General features: G+C 44.0%; 1 protein-coding gene across 27 annotated transcripts in view; it reads left to right on the forward strand.

Annotated features, from left to right (window-relative positions):
• TBC1D1 (TBC1 domain family member 1) overlaps window positions 1-19,967 on the forward strand; it is a 249,960-nt gene that overhangs the window by 180,357 nt on the left and 49,636 nt on the right.

A 19,967-nucleotide genomic window follows, 5' to 3' on the forward strand; every position in this document is an offset into this window, starting at 1 on the left:
AATTGTGGAAGCACTGTGGTATCAGGGAACCTCTGGGCCAAGCTTGTCCAACCTGCGGCCTGCGGATGGCATCCAGCCCAGGATGGCTTTGAATGCAACCCAACATACATTTGTAAACTTTCTTAAAACATTATGATATTTTTTTTTCATTTTGGTTTTTTTTTTTTTTTTTTTTTTTTTTACAGCTCATCGGCTATTGTTAGTGTATTTTATGTATGGCCCAAGACAGTTCTTCTGCTGTGGCTCAGGGAAGCCAAAAGATTGGCCACCCCTGCCCTAGGCCATCATCTGGGCTGTGGGAGCTGTGGGGCAGGGTCAGAGCTGGGAGGGGAGGGCATAGCTTCTGGCCACCATAAGTTGGTGTGTTCTTGGTAATTATATTGCTTGTCAGCTGAAGGCAGAACCAGGACAGTGAAAGTAATGGGAGTCCTTAGCTTTGTAACAGTTAATGGTTATCTAAAAGTAGGTGAAATTGTGCATGAGTAAGTAGCATGAATTTCTTATTACCCAAGTGCTTAGATAGCTGGCTAACTTTCTGTCAAAGATCCCTCTGCCAGGATCAATGTTTGATTAATATATTTACCCTGTAATAAGAATTTGGGATTCTTACAGCAGAATAGTTGTCATGTGGCTGGCTACACAACCAAAGATAGTCCAGGTGTCCCTGTAAGAGGAGAGATTGAAGAGCTGTTGCCAGGTGCCTACGTGGACCTTCAGCATGATCCGGCCATGGGGAGGCCTCACACGCTCCTGCATTGCCCACATCTTGCCAAGCCATGGAAAACACTTGGGATTCATATCTAAAACCTAGTTTAAGCTTGGTGAGGACAGTGGCCTGGTACAGGGTTTGGGTCATAGATGGTGCTTGATTTCTGTTGTATAAAGGGGTATATGATTTTGGAATATTTACCAAAAATGGGCATTTTCTCTATAAAAATTATTGTATCTACTGAGATTATGTTATGTAAAGAAATAACATACACATGGAGAAAAAATACAAAGAAGGCATTGATATTCTACAGAAGTGGCAAGAAGATGTGGTGATAGGTGATATTTTTGCCTTTTCTTTCAATTTTGTAATGTAGTGACTTTTTTGGTAGAAGAAACCTAATTTTTAATTAAGGGAGAAACATTTGAAATACATTCAGTCTTTCTAGAAAACCTCACCTTCCCATAAAAGTTTAAGATGGAGACATACTTCCATTGTGAATCATGATGCTAACCAGTATTCAGATTTATTGGAAATGGACTCAGTTTTAAAATTGCTTTTCTCTTGTGGGCTGGAACCACAAATGATTGTTTGGGAGTTTTTCCCCTTTTCTTTCATGGAATTACTCAACTTGGCATGACCAGTGATTTGAGCTGAGAACATAGAACCCTTGATTTGCGGAAATCAGGCTGCCAAAGGTAGAGATCCAGTGGTCATTGTCTGAAGGGTTTCTTTTGTTCTTGGCCCTCCTGTCCCTGCTCTTACTGTGGGAGCTGAAGCTGTAGGTGCCTCTGAAGCCTTGCCATCCATGGTCACTTCCTGCCCGCTCCCCACCCACCCTGGGAAAGAGTTCCCAAGTGTCCCAAAGCACTGTGTTGCCTAATGCTTGTTGAGAGTCTACATTTCTCTAGATCTAGCAGAAGTAAAGTTTCAGTTTGTTATATTTATAGTTTCAGGAATAGTTTGGGAATGGATTTAATAAAAAATTTAAAATACTATCATTTTTATATCTTTTTTTCGATATTTAATGCTTTAAAAGACATCAAAGTTATATTCTCCCATTACTTGTCCTATACAATTAAAATCTGTTTTTTGAAGTTGTAATAGATAAGTTAGCCTTAGGTCAGCCCATATTTGTGTAAACTCCAGCCCACTGCCACAGCTGCTTTGGTTGTGATCTGTCATTATCTTACCCACTGTAGGGCAGAAGTGTTTCTGCCTCATGCCGTTGCTGCTTTACTCTTCCTGAAGTGGTGTGGCTCTATCTCTGTAGTCCTCGGCACATGTGTCTCTGTCATTTCTGTCTGAGACTGTAGGCTCTCAGATGGCAGGGTGAAAAGGTTCTTTTGTTTGCTTAAATCTCTCATAATATCCTGAGTCTGTGGAGCTCAATAAATTCTACTTGATATTATTGATAGATTATTTGGAGCCTTTTATGTTAGAAAAGGGATTCTTGGCCGGGCGCAGTGGCTCACGCCTGTAATCCCAGCACTTTGGGAGGCCGAGGCGGGCGGATCACGAGGTCAAGAGATTGAGACCATCCTGGCTAACACGGTGAAACCCCGTCTGTACTAAAAATACAAAAAATTAGCTGGGCGTGGTGGCGGGCGCCTGTAGTCCCAGCTACTCAGGAGGCTAAGGCAGGAGAATGGCATGAACCCAGGAGGTGGAGCTTGCAGTGAGCCAAGATGGCGCCACTGCACTCCAGCCTGGGCGACAGAGCGAGACTCTACCTCAAAAAAGAAAAGGGATTCTTAATCCAATGCTCCATTTTACAGATGAGAAGACTGAGGCTCAAAGACCATGATACCCTCAGGAGTCATGATTTACACTGTATTTAGGAATAGTGTCTAGGGTCAGCATCTAGTGTTGGCTGACTGCAGAGCAGCCTGGTTAGGAGCCCTGGAGTTGGGCGGGTCTGGGCTGCTGGTGCCACTGCAGTATCCCTCCCCTGGAACTTTGGGCCTGCTACCCACCCCTGTTCCTTCCTTTGTGAGATGGGGCTAGCAGTAAACTGTCTTGTTTCATCAGAGGCAGTATTGCATAATGAATGAGAGCCTGGGCCTAAATTAGGCACGAGTGCAAGCCCTCAGAAAACTATGTAGACCGAGGGAGACACACACACACATCTTTATGGCAGAGAGACAAGGCTTGGGAATGTTCTGATTTCATGTTTTGAATTGGTATAACCTTTGGGAGGATATCCTTGGAATCTCAGAGCTTCATTTACATCATGACTCTTTCCTGCCCGCCCACATTTTCTGAGTGGCCGGAGTTTTAAATGTGGAGCCCGTGAGTTTTTTTCTGTTGCCTCATTTTGGCCTGTGGCCTTTTGTTTTCTTGGTATGTCATGAGGCGAAATAAAGTAAAACTCAGTGCTGGTTAATAACTCCCATCATAATGTATATTTCTGTGAATGGCCTTTAGCCATTTGAGAGGAAAAAGGGTCATGTAAATTTCAGAAAGGCCTGATTGGCTGGAGACTCAGTGCAGTGTCACAGTTAAGAGTATTGATTTTTTAAAATTTTTAAATTTTGTATTATTGTGGTAACAAAGACATAAACGTAATACTGCCATCTTAACCATATTTAAGTATAAAGATCAGTAGTGTTAAGTATATTCACGTTGTTGTGCAATGGATCTGCAGAATTTTTCATCTTGTTAAACTGAAACTCTATGCCCAATAAACAACTCCTATTTCCCCCCCTCCCAGCCCCTGGCAGCCACCATTGTACTTTCTGTTTCTCTGAGTTTCACTACTGTAGATAACTCATATAAGTAGAGTCGTATGGTATTTGTCTTCTTATTTCTGGTTTATTTCGCTTAGCATAATGTCCTCAAGGTTCATTCACACTGTAGCATATGACAGGATTTCCCTCTTTTTTTTTTTTTGAGTTATATTCTGTTGTATGTATATTTCACATTTTCTTCATTCATCTGTTGACATTTGGGTTGCTTCCACCTCTTGGCTATTGTGAGTAATGCAGCTATGAACATGGGTGTGCAAATGTCTCTTCAAGATCCTGCTTTCAGTTCTTTCAGATGTATACCCAAAAGTGGGATTGTTGGATCGATCATAGTGTAGTTCTGTGAGTAACCCTCATACTGTTTTCTGCAGCTGCCATGCCATTTCACATTCCCTCCAACAGTGCCCAAGGACTCCAGTTCCTCTACGCCCTCACCCACACTTGTAATCTTCTGGATTGCAGATTTTCTGGAAAAATCATCTGGATTACACTTGATTTTCTGTGTTGGGCCTGGATATTTAGAAAAGTATTCCTCCTTTGGAGTGGTAAATATATGAAGTTTTTATTATAAAATAATGGCCATCCTAATGAGTGTGAGGTAATATCTCATTGTGGTTTTGATTTCCTTATGGTTAATGTGGTTGGGCATCATTTCATGTCCTGGTTGGCCATTTATGTTTCATATTTGGGGAAATGTCTTTTCAAGTCTCAAATCCTTTGCCTATTTTTTAATTGATTTATTTGATTATCTGCTGTTGAGTATGGATTATTAAATCAGACTGGCCTGAACTTAAATTGTGGCCCTTCCATTTTTGAGCAAAAGCAGCTGCATGTCCCACTTGTGCCTTGGTTTCTTCGGTGTAATGCCGGCGTAATGATAGCCCCACCTTGTAGTTAGGACTGTTGGGGCAGTCAGTGATGGAAGCACTCACTCCAGAGGAGCTTGTCAGTAAGGAGAAGGCAGCCAGTCCATTCCTAATAGGGATCTAAAGGAAGGAAGAAGGGCTGAAGGAAGTAAAAAGAGCCTCCTCCATGAATGGCAGCCATTCTTGAAATCCACCCTGACTGCCTTCATTTTTAATGTTAGTGGACTTTTAAGACAACCAAAAGGTTGTTCTTGGATGACCAGAGACTGTGGCATAGGGAGGATGGTCATGTTGCCGAGGACCTCTCTCAACCTCCTGGGTAGTGTGCTGCTGGTAGTTTGCATAATTGCTTCAGCTTTTTGGCAAAGTGCATGTAAAAGCCTAAAGTCACAGCCGGAGGAAACCTGGTTCCTGAGATGGCAGCTTGATGCTCCTGCCCCATCCCAGGTACACACCTCGCTGGGCAGCTCTGGCTCTGAATTGAGAGGGACAGCAAAAACCTCCAACTAACAATACTGAAAAGCAGGCACTGGGGGCTTTGGGAGAAGGTTCTTTTCAAAACTCATAATGGGGAAAGACAAAAGACTGGGAATCATTGTAAAGAAGTTAGTCATAGATGCTTCACTCTTTAAAATCATCCCAGCACAAGGTTAAACAACATGCAGTTTTCACGACGTCCCGGAAGGTGATGAGTGCAGTGAGGTGAAACGTGGCCATCTGAGCACAGAATGACTAGGCTTGGAAGGATCGATTTCCCCTGTGCTGGCCCTCAGAATTTAAGGCACAACTTTTAAGCTGAGCGTGCAGCACTTGATTTTCTGTGTTGGGCCTGGATGTTTAGAAAAGTATCCCTCCTTGAGAGGGGTAAATATGCAAGTTTTTACTGAATTATTTCATTTTATCAAAGCAGCCGACTTTTCCTGCCTCCCCTCTTTCTGTCTTGGGGTTGAATATTTGGTCCCATGTAACAACTCTTGATTCTTAATGATGCCAAATGGAAGCTGCACGTGCTGGGATTTGCCATATTCAGTTATTGTCAGTAGAGACTTTCTTAGTCTCTCTCTTTTTTTTTTTTTTTTTTGAGACAGAGTCTTGCTCCGTCACCCAGGCTGGAGTGCAGTGGCCCAATCTTGGCTCACTGCAACCTCTGCCTCCTGGGTTCAAGTGATTCTCCTGCATCAGCCTCCTGAGTAGCTGTGATTGCAGGCACGTGCCACCACACTTGGCTAATTTTTGTATTTTCAGTAGAGATGGGGTTTTGCCATGTTGGCCAGACTGGTCTTGAACTCCTGACCTTGTCATCTGCCCACCTCAGCCTCCCAAAGTGCTGGGATTATAGGCATGAGCCACCATGCCTGGCCACAGTCAGTAGAGACTTTCGAAAGAAAATATTACTTCTTTAATGATGTTTTTAGTCCAAGTAAATTGTGGTAATGTTTAAGAAATTTGCTTACCACAAAAACAGTTTTCAAGGAGCATTTGAACTTGTCCACTTTAAGTCATAAAACAGATTAAAGTGTTTGAAATCTGTTGGGATTGTAAATGTATGTCAGAGTACTGACTTTTAAGAGATCTTGATGATCATATCATATGTTTTCATTTTCTACTACAGGAGAACATTCAAGACTGAAACTTAACACAACTAAAACCCGAGTTTCCCACTTGCCTAAGAGTCATAGATACCTAAAAAGTATGCAACTTCCCAAGTTGATTTCTTTCAGGATATGGGCCCTTCAAAGGAAAGCAGTGAGGCTGGGGTTTTCCAGGTGGAAAGGTCACATTTCCACATATAACTCACTGAACATTGTATTGGGTTGGGAGAAGAATTGGTTCACTATTTTAAACTTTTTGTTTCATCGTGAGGACTTCCCCATCCCCTCTCCTCAGCAAAGCACAAAAGTATTTCCTAATTTTTAAGTCATGGGCTTCCTTTAATGGATTCTGACCTCAGATCACTTCCAGATAAGCATTGTGTAATGGGATGGGTGGGGTTAGATATTTTAGTCACAGATGCATGAGAGGAGGGAGGGTGGAGGGCAACAAAGTTTATAACTGGAGCCTATAGCAATTTAATCTCTTGTCATCAGCCAGGTCACAGAGTCTCACTTCAGGACAGCTGTGCAAGCAGAATCCCCGTCAGGATTTTCTTGATGCCGTTGACCATCACCTGTACATGCCTCTGGGACCTTTCCTCCTCCTTTCTCTTTTTATTTTTTTCCCTTGGTCACATGTTTTATTCTACTACATATCTCACCAGCTCTTCTCTGCAAGTTACAGAGCTGTGATGGCACCTTGCTCATTGATTATTTCTGGTTGAATAGTTTCCAATGGCACCTCTCCGGAGATGAGTCCTGTATTAGTCTGTTCTCATACTGCTAATAAAAACATACCTGAGACTGGGTAATTTATAAAGGAAAGAGGTGCATTTGACTCACAGTTCAGCATGGCCGGGGAGGCCTCAGGAAACTTACAATCGTGGTGAAAGGGGAAGCAAACATGTCCTTCTTCACATGGCAGCAGGAGAGAGAAGTGCTGAGCAAAAGGGGGAAAAGCCCCTTATAAAACCGTCAGATCTCATGAGAACTAACTCACTGTCATGAGAACAGGATGGGGGAAACTGCTCCCATGATTATCTCCACCTGGTCCCTCCCACAACATGGGGATTATGAGAACTATAATTCAAAATGAGAATTGGGTGGGGACACAGCCAAACCACATCAAATCCCAAGTGCGCATGTCTGACCCTGATCCCTTTATGTGAGACTGGGGTCATGATCCTCCTGCGCACATCTTCTGAGCCCTATTCCTACTTGGGCGTGCTTAGGCACTTCAGCATCTGCATCCTATTGATGTCTTAAGGGTGGTTCCAGACCTTGGAGGTGCGCACGACGCACTGCTGATGAAAACCTAGAATATAGAATGGAAGTTACATTTATTCATAGAGTGAAAATCCAAAAATAGACCAGAGAGAAAATATATGAAAATATCAAGAATGCTTATCTTAGGGAGGTAGAATTATACGTAACGTTTTTTTCCTTAGATAAATATATAGGTAGATATAATATTAGTGTTTACAGTTTCTCTGCCACCAACTAAAATATTTTTTTCAGGAGGAAAAGAAACCCAGCCAGCTAACATACCTAAAAACCATCTCCTAGGCCGGGGAGGGAAAAATTGAGCTCCTTTTCTTGAAATTGCCGTGTTGCCACTGTTGTATTATTTTACCAGTCACTCCAGATTCCAGGCTCCTCTACCTGAGTTCTCTCTCCTTCCACAGTGGAACTCATACCTTCCTGTTTCCTGGCTGCCACTCAGATTCAGGCTCTGTTTTTCAGACCTCAGTGACTGTAATAGCCGTTCCTTCTACCTCTTAGGACGGTTCTTTCTGTAATAGCCTTTATCATCATATCATCAGGGGATGATAGCTTTTAATGAGGGTCTAAAATTTGCAGGTAAGATATCCCTGCCTCTGACATGACATAGATGTATTGCATGTTATTTAACATATGACTATACTGAGTGCGCAGTTGTATGTAAAAGCATTGTTCTAGGTACTGGATTGAAAGTGGACCAAATGCTAAGATAAAGGAGCATACAAGTGTCGTAAGGAAGACAGTTGCCAAGAGAGAAGAAAGAGTGGGGAAATGTTGTGTCTACTAAGTTCAAGGTTCTGAATTGGAAAGCTGCAGCTATGGAGGAGAAGAGTCTTAAAATTCCCAAAGGGTTTTTGTTATCTTTTATTGATGCAATGCTATTTTGTGGCATAAACCTTAATAATTTTGGGGTTGAAACTCTTATCAGGATAAAATGATCCTTTTCTATCCTAAGCTTAATAAACATTATTTAAGTACAAATTAAATACATAGAATCTGCCCATCTATATTATAAATGTCATTTGGCAGAAACTACACCTTGACTTTTGGTTCTTTCACAAAACCTTAATTTTTTTTTTTTTTTTTGCCTTCAATGCATTTTGTCTGATTTTACAGTAAAAGCTTGTGATTTCTCAAGTCTTGAGTCTGGGGAGCCGTCGTCATCCTTTTTTACCCTCTCTCTTGTCTTCTGGATGTTCAAGCGATTTTAATTAGATGTTGGGCTTTTATGTCAAGTGCTGGCATTGCACTCCATGATAATCCAGGGACTTGGAAGCACATGTTATGCATCGCCCTGGGTTGATGCAGTGGAACTGGGGTGGGTTGGAGGTACTGTTCTAAATCTGCTTCTTGTGGTGGGGTAGGTCAGGTTGTCCTGTGTTGACAAGGAAGAAGTCTGGGTGAGGAAGCGGGATGAAAGTAGACCAGATGCTAGAGTCCACTTTCAAGTAGGATCCCAGGACCTGGCTTCAAGTTAAAGAACAGCAAAGATGAAAGGTGCTGCACAGCAGCACCAGGTCGGTGGCCACGTTAATGACCTAGAAAGCAAGTGCTGTGAATTCAAAAGAAAGGACAGCTCTGAGCCAGAGTACTTGGTGCCTTTGCTCAAACAAATCCTTTTCTGGCACCCCCAGGCCTCCCCTCCCGCTTCAAAAAGTTTCTGAATTATGCCAATCCATTGAGGCTCAGCTCAAGGCCATCCCATGCCTTTCCGTTGTAATAAAACCTTGTTTCCTGGGCTTTAAACATATTCCTTTTTTCTTAGGTACAGAATGAACTTTTTTAAAAGGGAAGTTGTCAGAGGCTCTGTAAAACGTTAAATCAAACCTGCTTTGCTTTAGTGATGGGGTAGTTTGGAATCAGATTTGCTCCTGTTATGGACTGAAAATTTGTGTCCCCCCAAAATTCCTATGTTGAAGCCCCAGTGCACAGTGTTACGGTGTTTGAAGGGAGGCCCTCGGGAGGTGATTTAGTTGAGATTGTATGAATGAAGCCCTCATTAATGGGATTACTGTCATCCCAATAAGAGGTAGAGATCCCAGAGCTTCCTCTCTCTTCACCCTGTGAGGATACAGCAAGAAGGAAGCTCTCTGCAAGTCAGGAAGAGACAGGGCTCTCACTAGAATACACTTGTGCTGGCACCCTGATCTTGGACTTCCCCTCCAGAACGGTGAGAAACAAATGTGTGTTGTTTAAGCCACCCAGTCCTTATTAGAGCAGCCTGAGCTCCATTCTCCACTCCCTGGCTTCCTGCATGGACTCTGCAACCAGAGCTTCACGGGGCATAGTTTAAAAGCTGTTTCTCTGTAACACAGCCACTTTTCTGTTTCCAGGTCTAATTTTGACCCTCATAACACTTTGTTAGGGGAGATTTGAGGGTAAGGAAGTTGGCTTGCTTTTCTTTTCACCACGTCTCAGTAGAAACAGAAGCAGAAAGGCCCTGAGATACTGAGCCCGCCTTTCTCGGCAGGGTGTGGCAGCACCCTGGGCTGGGGCAGCTCCCTGGGCTCGGGAGGCCAGGGCTGGAAGGGAGGCTCCCACGGTGGAGGGGTTGAAAGCTGGGTTGTAATGAGCTGCTTTTCTGCAGATGCCTAAATGATGGGGGTTGAGAAATCATGATCTTAGCTTTTAGTAGTATATTTTTCTGTTTATGTTAGGTGAGTCTTCGGTCTGTCTCTGACTATGTTCAGATCTGGAAGTTTTCTGGAAGGAAATTTGTTATTGCTGTAATAGTGTGGGTTGTTGATCTGGATTAGCAGGGAGCGGCCCCTAATGCATTTCTTAAGAAAATGGTATTTAGTTCAGACTTTGGCTTTGAACTTTGCCTTTGACAAAGATAAAAGGGTGACTTGACTGGTGTTTGAAAAGCATGGTGATATGGCCAGGGGCGGTGGCTCACGCTTCTACCCCAGCACGTTGGGAGGCGAGGTGGGCAGATCACCTGAGGTCAGGAGTTTGAGACCTGCCTGGCCAATGTGGTGAAACCTCGTCTCTACTAAAAATACAAAAAAATTAGCCAGGCGTGGTGGTGTGCAACTGTAATTCCAGCTCCTTGGGAGGCTGAGGCAAGGGAATCACTTGAACCCCGGCAGGCGGAGGTTGCAGTGAGCCAAGATTGCGCTGTTGCAGTCCAGCCTGGGCAACAAGAGCGAGACTCCATTTTTAAAAAAAAAAAAAAAAAGCAAAATATATTACATTTTAAAACTCTATTTAATGGTCAGGTCATCCATCCTTAATGGGTTGAGTCATTGCTGAAATAATTTAAAATAATGTATTTAAAAGGTACCTTTGTTCTCTAGTGTCACATAATGTGAAACATCCGATTAAGGTAACTCTGTAACATAAAGTAAGTGGCTAAAAAAGTGCTGAACGCCAAAGGCCAGAGATTCAACCTTTTGTGTGCGTTAGAATTTCCCAGTTGTTCAAATCCAGGTTGCTGGATCTACCCCAGAGTTTTCGATCCAGTAGGTTTGGGGTGGGACCAAGAATTTGCATTTCTAACAAGCTCCCAGGTGGTGCGGATGCTGAAGCTCGTGTGGGGACCACATTTTGAGAACTTCTCCCATAGACTGAACTCATGGTCTAGGTTCTGTCAGCTGTGACCCATATGCTGCTGGAGGGAGTGGCCAGGTGTCCTGACCTCTGTGCCCACAGTGAGGTCCAAGCTGAGTAGGTTTGACCAGCACATGTCATCACACAGTGAACAATGTAAATAACGAATGTTGGGTGGTCTGACATCTTTTAAAAAAAATCCACATGGAGGAGATCAGAGGGCTAAGTGTGGGCAGCAGTCAGAGTAACTCCATGTGGTTATTGCCCACTCACTGTCTGCTGTTTTTCACCTGTTCTTCAGAGTGTGGTCAGGATGGTGGCCTTGCCCAGCACAAGAGGTCCTTGTCCTTCTGACCACCTGACCCGACCCACCTCTTACCATCTGCAGGCACTCCCTGCCCCTTCCCTGAGCTGTGGGGAACTATTTGCAGTCATCAAATTCATCATGCTGCTTTCTTTTAATTCCCACACTTGCCAAGGTGGGACTGCCCCTCATCTCTGGCATTCCTCCTTCCCAGCCGTGTGTCAGAACTCAGCATTGGACCTTTCCCCTTTCCCAACTCCCACCCCCCCACCCTCCCCACCCCCCCACCCTCCCCACCCCCCACCCCCCCACCCCCCCCACCCCTCCCCACCCCCCCACCCCTCCCCACCCCCCCACCCCTCCCCACCCCTCCCCACACCCCCCACCCCCACGAACATCTCACTTGGGATCATCTCTTCTGAGGTTGGGCCTGCACAGCCGCCCTCTGCACTCTCGCCACCCTATGGGCTGCCCTTGCTTGACCCCTTGGCACACAGACCTGCAGTCGTGGCCTGCTCAGCTGTCTCCTTAGGGGTGGAGCTTGGTTTTCTTTCATCAGTGTTCTGCGATGAGTTGAATGCATGATTGCTCACAGGAAGGTAGGGGAGGGATAAACACCTTGTGATATGTTTCTTTTTTTTTTTTTTTTTTTGAGACGGAGTCTCGCTCTGTCACCCAGGCTGGAGTGCGGTGGCCGGATCTCTGCTCACTGCAAGCTCCGCCTCACGGGTTTACGCCATTCTCCTGCCTCAGCCTCCCGAGTAGCTGGGACTACAGGCGCTCACCACCTCGCCCGGCTAGTTTTTTGTATTTTTAGTAGAGACGGGGTTTCACCGTGTTAGCCAGGATGGTCTCGATCTCCTGACCTTGTGATCCACCCGTCTCGGCCTCCCAAAGTGCTGGGATTACAGGCTTGAGCCACCGCGCCCGGCCGTGATATGTTTCTTACAAGGTTTTATATGTAGAAAGTTGTATGAAAGTGTCAGATATCTATATATGAAGTATATGTGAAGTTCTATGATAGTTTTGCATAATTTTGCATAAATTTGCTCTTAAATTTGCATAATTTAAGAGCTGAGTCCCAATCCCTTGGGTCGAGAGTTGCCTGGCACCCGGGGCCTGCTTGTTTCCCTCCACTCTGCGTGTTTGTTACTGGCCCCTCATAGGCTGTCCCAGCCCTCTTTGACTTCCCTCCTTTCGGCCCAGTCTTTCCTGAGATGCTCCAGGCTCCCTGGCCTCCTGCGTCTCGGAGCTCCTCTTGTGTTTGTTTTCTGTGCTCAGAGCGCCATTGTGCTGTTGGCCACAGAGGAGGCGTCTGGGGTCCCTCGGGGCAGGCGCAGCAGGAGGAAGCTGTCTCCAGGGGCATGACCTTGGAGCTGAGCACTCCAAGAGGAGAGTCAGCCAGACAAAGAAAGGCCAAAACTCCACCCCATCCCACCCTATTTCTACGTGACCATGGGCCCTGGACACACCAAGACGGTGACCCGGGGCCTCTTATTGTTGCGGGGAGCCCCTGGGAAAATGTTGGTATTTTCTTCATAGAACAGTATTCTCCAGTATTCTTCAGTAAATCAACTTTCTTTTTTATCCCCAATCCCAGTCTGATTGTGAAGAAGTCTAAGCAACAGAAAGATTTTGCCAAATAGATTATCTTTTTTTAGAACAAAATAGATAATGATATTAATAGGAACTCGGCACTTACTCTTGTCCAAGTACTGTTTTTAAGTGCTCTCAAGGATGTTTCATTTAATCCCCACAATAAAGCTGTGGCGGGGGCGGGGGAGTGGATGCTATTATTGTCTGTGATTTATGAATGAGGAAACTGACACACAGAGGGGTCAAGGAGCTTGCCCGTTTCCTGGTAGTTAGTACCAGAGCTGGCATCATCAGTTGCCTGCTCCTTTTCCTCTTTGCTTTTGTATCCATTACCCCAAGGCATTAGGATGAGCCAGCCAAATTCTAGTCCTGGCTCCACCACCCGGTTAGCTGTGTGTCCCGTGCCTTGCCATGGAGGGATAAAACCAATTCCTAGCTTATCCATTGGTTGTGAAGATAAAATCAGTGGGGTACTAGTAAAGCAAACTGCCCGGCACATAGTAAGTGCCCAGAAAATGTGACATCGGACCTCTTTAAGCTTCGGTTTGCACATCTGGGAAGAGAGTGGGGGTTGAGCTAAGTCATTTTCCAGTGTCCCTTTCAGCTCCACGTTCCTGTGAGCACTGACAGTTTCCTTACAATCCTGAAGAAAGAAGGAAAGTAAGGGCGGAGTGGCGAAGGTCGCCATTGTGACGTGGCTGCTGGTGGGAAGTCCCTGGGGAGGCAAGGCCCAGCTTCCCAGACACAGCCCTCAGGTGCTCATCCTGGTGGCACTGGGCCATGGTGGGCTTTTCCACCCCAGCATGTCTCATAAAATTACAAGAACCACAGTTGAAAATCAGTGTTATAGAAATGGTAACAGGACAGGGCAAACTGTTTCAAAGATCAGCACTTAGGATTCTGGCTGTGGTTGAATATTTGTTTCTCTTTAGTTTTGTTGTCTTTAATCAAGAACTGAGAGCCCTGACTTTCAGCTCCTCAAAAAGTACAGCTTCCTTCCCCTTGCAGATGCAAAAACAAACGTCATTTTTTTCCAAGGATAATTTTCTCCCATGCATTATGTCCTGTCTTCAGCTTTTTCTTGATTCTTCTCCAGCTCCTGTAGACCTCCCATTTAGAGCCACCAGCCGCCCACCACCGGGGCTGTGCAGAGCTCCTGGTGCTCTGTGCCCTGGGCTCACCCAGCCAGGCCTGTTCTCTGTGCCTCTTCCTGGTTCTCTTCCCTGGACTTCCCACTGCCATGCGGTCTTCGGTGCTCCTCTGAACTGTTGTCATGACCTCTAACCAGACTGAGTCAGGACTTTTGACTTCCTCATCTCTAAGTCATCTTCCACAGCCTTGGAAGTTTACCCTAAACAGCTATTTTGGGAGAGAGTGGGGATAAAGATCTGCAGGCCTCTTGCTCCTGGCCCTTGTTTCTGCTTATCTTGGCTTCTCTTTTTAAGTATGTGTGTGCCTCTCTCCTCTTCACACCCCTCCCCTCCCATGGCTCCCATCTCAGGCAGTTAGGTGCTCTGTTCTGTGTCCATAGCTCTTTTTCGAGCACTTGTACTCATCATTTGGTAGTGGCCTTTCATGTCTCTGATCCACTATGTTATACACTCCCTGCCTGCCAGGATATCGTTCTGGTGCTGAAGAATGTATATATCAAATCACTTTTGCTTTAAAAACCCCCAGTCTTCTGGAATTCCCAATTTCTTACTAATTAATATGTGGATTGACTAGACCTTAAGCAACCTAAAGTCAGCCGGCCTTGTCTTCTGTATTCATGCGCATACTATCTGGTCATTAGACAAAATAGGTCATTTTCAGTGATGAGTTAATAATTACCTGCACACCTTGTTTATGCTGGTCCATTTACCTAAAATGGCTCCCATCAATTAAACCTGTATGGATTTTACCTGTCCTTCTAGAACCACTCCCCTTTCCACAAAAACTGACAACAATGATGGTAAGAAGAGTGGTAGCTGACATTTTATTAAATGTTTACTGTGTGCAGGCTTGTTTTTTTCCACACATTACCTAGCTCACAATAACCCTATGAGCTAGGCAGTACTATGCAGATTTCGCAGATTAGGAAACTGAGGTGGCAAGTGATCAGATAACCCATTTGAGGTTGAGTAGCTGGATCAAGGTAGAGCCAGGTTCGGTCCCAGATACCTGGCTCCAGGGCCCATGCTCTTGACCTGATAAACAGCCGAACTTCATCTTTCTTTGCTGAACTTCCGGAACACTTTCTCTGTATTTCTCTTATTTTAGTAGTCTTGTACTTCTCTGCTACCCTGATTCAAACCTGGATTTCTAGCAGCATGCCTGGCATGAGGCAAGAACTTAACAGTATTTCTTTATACCAAATGAATGTTGTCTTTAAAACATTCTGTTTTCCTCTAGCTAGACTGTCATATAATGCAACTGTGGGAAATAATCAGGTTCTCATTGGAGTATTTTCCATAAAAGATCCACAGAAGTCATGTCAGGGTTAGGAGTGGACTTGTGCAAATGAATCTGTTCATTCATTGAATGTCCCATACGTATCTGCTGTTTCCCAGGCATGGAATATGGCAGGGAACACAGAAATCTCTGCGTCCTGGGCTCTGCTTTCTGGTGTAGTAGAGGTAAAGCTGCTCATACTTTGTAAACAGTTTGACAACATTAAGTCTACATGGTCATTTTACTTTGTTTTTTCTAAGAAATTTCCTTGAGCTGTTGGTAACAGCAGATGCTGCAGATGTTAATCCCTGTTGTTGTTAACTTTTCTCCAGAGATTTAATGTTCAGTTTTCTCCTTTCCAGAATCGATTTATGTTGTTCAAACAGAGGGTTGAGAATAACTGGAATTTTTTTAACTTCTTTTTTTTTTTTGGCATAGAGTTCAGAATTTTCAGGAGGGATGAAGAGAGTTATAAAATGCTCTATGGTGGGTAACACACAGAAAAAGCCAGAAAATTGGAGAATAAGGATCTGTCTTCTCCTTTCCTTCTAGAGCTCCTCTTTCTTACAGGGCATTTAACATGTGATTTAATGTCATGTCCGTAAAAGGAGGAGAACTGCAGTTCAGAACTTAATGTCAGTGCTTTGTGAAAATGCAAGAAAGGATCCCTGTATTCTACACTTGAGAGAGCCAGATACTAGACAAATAGGAGGTCGTGTGCACATTGCTTTTTCTCTTTCTCGATCATGGCATTGATTCTGTTCATAACAATGATGCAATGTCGTACTCTTCCCCACACATTTGTGTGCAGATAGAAAGAATGCAACAGAACAGAGTTGTTGGGGAATAATTTGGCATCTGAAATATGGACATACCAGCATAGATCATATTTATGACTCTGTTGGGAGTGTCACGGCAATGATTTAATAGGAGGCAGTTGTCTCCAAGGCCTCCTGAATTATGACTGGTTTTAAAATTCTTAGAACCCATTGGAGGCTATTGTTTCTGGAAGGCTACATAATTTAAGTTCTCCACATCCTGTCATTATAGGAGATGTCAGAATAGTAAAATCTAATCCTGGACTAAGGTGTTATCACAGCCCTTTGGTTTGGTGGCTTTGCAGACTTTATAAATATGCCTGTCAGTGCCTGTGGTCTCCACAGTTGGGTGTCAGCGGCGAATATCATTTCTCACATTTTGCATGGAGGGACTGGAACCCAGAAGGCATGCATTTTCCCAAGAGGCACCAGCACAGTTGGCCCAAGAGGTAGAGCAGCCCCTCCTTCAGCTCAACCTCCACTACACCGAGCCAAGCCAGTTCCTACACTGGCCTCTGTGCAGCTGTCTCTCAGCAAGAATGCAAGTCAGGGAGAGAAGCCAGATCCCTGGGATTGTTCTAGAGAACAGAAACCTCAGAGTAGCCCTCCTTAGACCACCTAACACATCGCATCCCTGCATACATATAAGGGACTCAATGCTGGTAGGATTGACTTAGGAATGATGTAAGTGAAAACAGTGCCTGGGTTTATCATTAGAACAAGGTTCTCAGCTGACAGTTGCTTCGGACTTTGATTTTATTCTCCTCGACCTGCCACTCCGCTCGAGTCCACATCTCTCAAGATTGCACATGCCTGAAGGAGCACTGATTACAAAGCTGTAGCCTTGTCCCCAGTCTGAATCTTTCTGCATTGTTGAGAAAGCAGCTTACTTGGACTGAATCAGCAGGCCAAATTTAGAACAAAGATTTTAACTATCTCCCTTTATAAATTACTGAGCTATTTTGTAGCCAGCTACTCTTTAATATGAACAAAAAATATTATAAAACTTTGTTGTTAATCTATACAACTTTGTTGTTAAACTATAAAATCTGTAATTGTGAAATGAATTTGGATAAAGGAGATACATTTTTACCCTTTCCCAGGGTTTAGGAGAGACAAAATGGTGAGATTTTAACTCTGAATCAGAGGTTCTTATTAGAGGTGGTTTTGTTCCTCCTGACCCCTAGGGGACATTTAGCAATGCCTGGAGGCATTGATGGTGGGCAGATGCTACTATGCCCAGGGAGACTGCTAAACATTCTACAGTGTATAAAACAGTTCCTCGTGACAAAGAATTATCCAGCCCCAAAATGTCAGTAGTGCTGAGGTTGAGAAACCCTCGTCTAAACTCTTGGGTTTATTTGCTAACCTTTACAGTGGATCAGCTTTTACTTAGTTCATGCAGAGGTGAAATTAATACTAGTGCTCAAATACGTCTTTGACTTGGCCTGGGTCCCCTGAGCAGGTCTGGGACAAGCTCCTGCCATGTGTTGAGGACCTGAATTCAGGCAACTGACAACAGTATTTGAACTGTGTTCTCAGTGGTGGGAGTGAAGGAGATGAGCCCATGTGCTAGTAAGTGCATAGGGTTGCATGAGGAAATAGAGAGTAAAGCTGCAGTGTGGAGCCCTGCTATTCAGAGTGTGCTTGGAGAACCGGCAGGGGAGGCATTATTGGGGAGCTTGATGGAAATGCTCCCCTCAGACTTGCTGATTCAGATCTTTAATTTAGCAAGATCCCCAGCGAGGCTTGTGCATGTAGAAGTTAGAGAAGCATGGGGTAAACTTTTCTTTTTTTGTTGTTTTTACTTTGGAGGAAAATACACCTTTTTTCACATCATGGCTCTGACTCTTACTAGCTGTGTGACCTTGGCCAAGTTATAAAACCTCACTGCACCTTACTTATTTTAGCTGGAAAATGGAGATCATAATATCACCCATCCTATGAGATTGTTGTAAAGATCAAACAAGCTTATTTGTGTCAAGAACTCATATGGTAAAAGCTCAACAAACTGTCGCTATGATAGTAAGAAAAAGATCACAAAAGTAGAAAACATTAGGCAGACAGCTTACGTCTTAAACCTCACAGTTGTCGTCACCAAACAATACTTGTGTTTTTGCAGATCCAGTTTCTCTGAATACTAAAATAAAACCGGAATTTGATAAACTTCTATAGACAGTGGTCCTTGTCAGTAGCCCAAGTGGCAGAGAGTACATGGATCTCGGGACAAGCAACCTCTACTGCTAGGAATGTTCCATCCTCCTGGCTTGAGTTACACCTGCTCATTGTGATTCCGAATTTGAAAGGAACACAGTAGGAAGTTTCAAGACCTTGGGTAGAGGAAGGCTGTGGTAAACAGGAAGGATGAGATTAGAAGGAGTTTAGGTGAGGTAAACCCTTGTTTTACTAGTAGGGTTTAAGAATATCCAGGTCAGGTGGGCGTGGTGGCTCACACCTATAATCCTAGCACTTTGGGAAGCCGAGGTGAGCAGATCACCTGAGGTCAGGAGTTCGAGATCAGTCTGGCCAACACGGCGAAACCCCGTCTAAAAATACAGAAATTAGCCAGGCATGGTGGCACATGCCTGTAATTCCAACTACTCACTCAGGAGTCTGAGGCAGGAGAATCACTTGAACCTGGGAGGTGGAGGTTGCTATGAGCTAAGATCGTGCCACTGCATTCCTGCCTGGGCAACAGAGCGAGATTCCATCTCAAAAAAAAAAAAAAAAACCAACAAAAAACCATATGTGTGTGTTTGAGTGTGTGTATGTGTGTGTGTGTATCCAGGTCAACCCCACCTAACCCTCAGCGGAGCTCCCCTCTGTTGCCTGGCTGGGTCCTGGGTTCTCTTGACACACAAGAGATTGTGAGAGTGCATGGAAACGCTGCCCTCATTATCAGGGCGGCGCCTGCCATGCCATCCAGAACGCCAGAACACCTCATAGGACTTAGTTTTTGGAAACGAGACTGTTGCAAACCAGTGGGAGATATGCTTCCAATGTGAGGTAAAGCAGAACGTCAATCACAACTGCAGTGTCCCTCAGAATTCCAAGAGCCAAGACGGTGAAAGAATAAAAAAAAGAAAGGAAAGGGCTCAAATGAAAGACTTCAAGCTGCAGAATAAGATGAAATAAAAGGATTCAATTGAACTATATCATATTCAGTAATGACTAATCCTAAGTATACAGGTTTTGGGGTGAAGGGATTTGTTTGTTTTGTAAGTGTTTTGCAGGAAAATATTTTTTCCATCTTTGATTTTAATTAGAATAGATTTGCATTATTTTCCCTTAGTTTTTATTTTTAAAATATTTATTGCCACAAGTTTAGAAAATAGAGGGAAAACATAAATAACAGTACATGTAAACCCAGTATTTTGTCCCTTCTTTTGTTCGACAGTTATTTCTCAGGTACCTACTGGGTGCCAGCAGCTGTGCTCAGTGTGGTGACCAAAACCCTGGTCAATGAGGCAGCAAGGTTCTAAGCTTGTTAGAGCTTACGGTTGAGTAGCTGAAATTTTGATTTTTTTTCTGTGCCCCTAGTAAATATATGATAGCAAACAATAAGAGCTATTTTTTGGTTTATTGTGTTCTTACTCTGTGCTGGGCCCTGTTCTCAGTGGTTTGTAGCCTATTAACTCAGTTTGTTTCCCAGCACTCTGAGGGGAGGCTCTGTCATTCCCACTTGACAGATTGGGAAGTGGAAGCATCAGGATGTTAAGCAACTTGTTAAAGATCACAAAATCAGTAATGACAGAGTCTTGATCAGAATCCCGGCAGCCTGGCTCCAGAACCTGCACTATTAATCAACGAACTGTACTGCCTCTCATAATACGTATCAAATTGAGATGATACTTTATAATTTCAATTCTTGCTTTTCTATTGAACAGTACACAGTAGCATCCTCCTATAATACCTATAAACCCCCAAAAGATGTAGAATCTTAGTTTATTCATTTGTCTGATAGGATCATAATGAAATAAGACTCTATAAAGCTATGTAATTTAGACATAGGAAACATTTGGATTGTAGCGGTATGTGGTGGGAACAAATGGTCTTCTGAATCAGGAAGGGG

The sequence above is a fragment of the Macaca mulatta genome, chromosome 5 (genome assembly GCF_049350105.2).
Source record: "Macaca mulatta isolate MMU2019108-1 chromosome 5, T2T-MMU8v2.0, whole genome shotgun sequence".
Lineage (NCBI taxonomy): Eukaryota > Metazoa > Chordata > Mammalia > Primates > Cercopithecidae > Macaca > Macaca mulatta.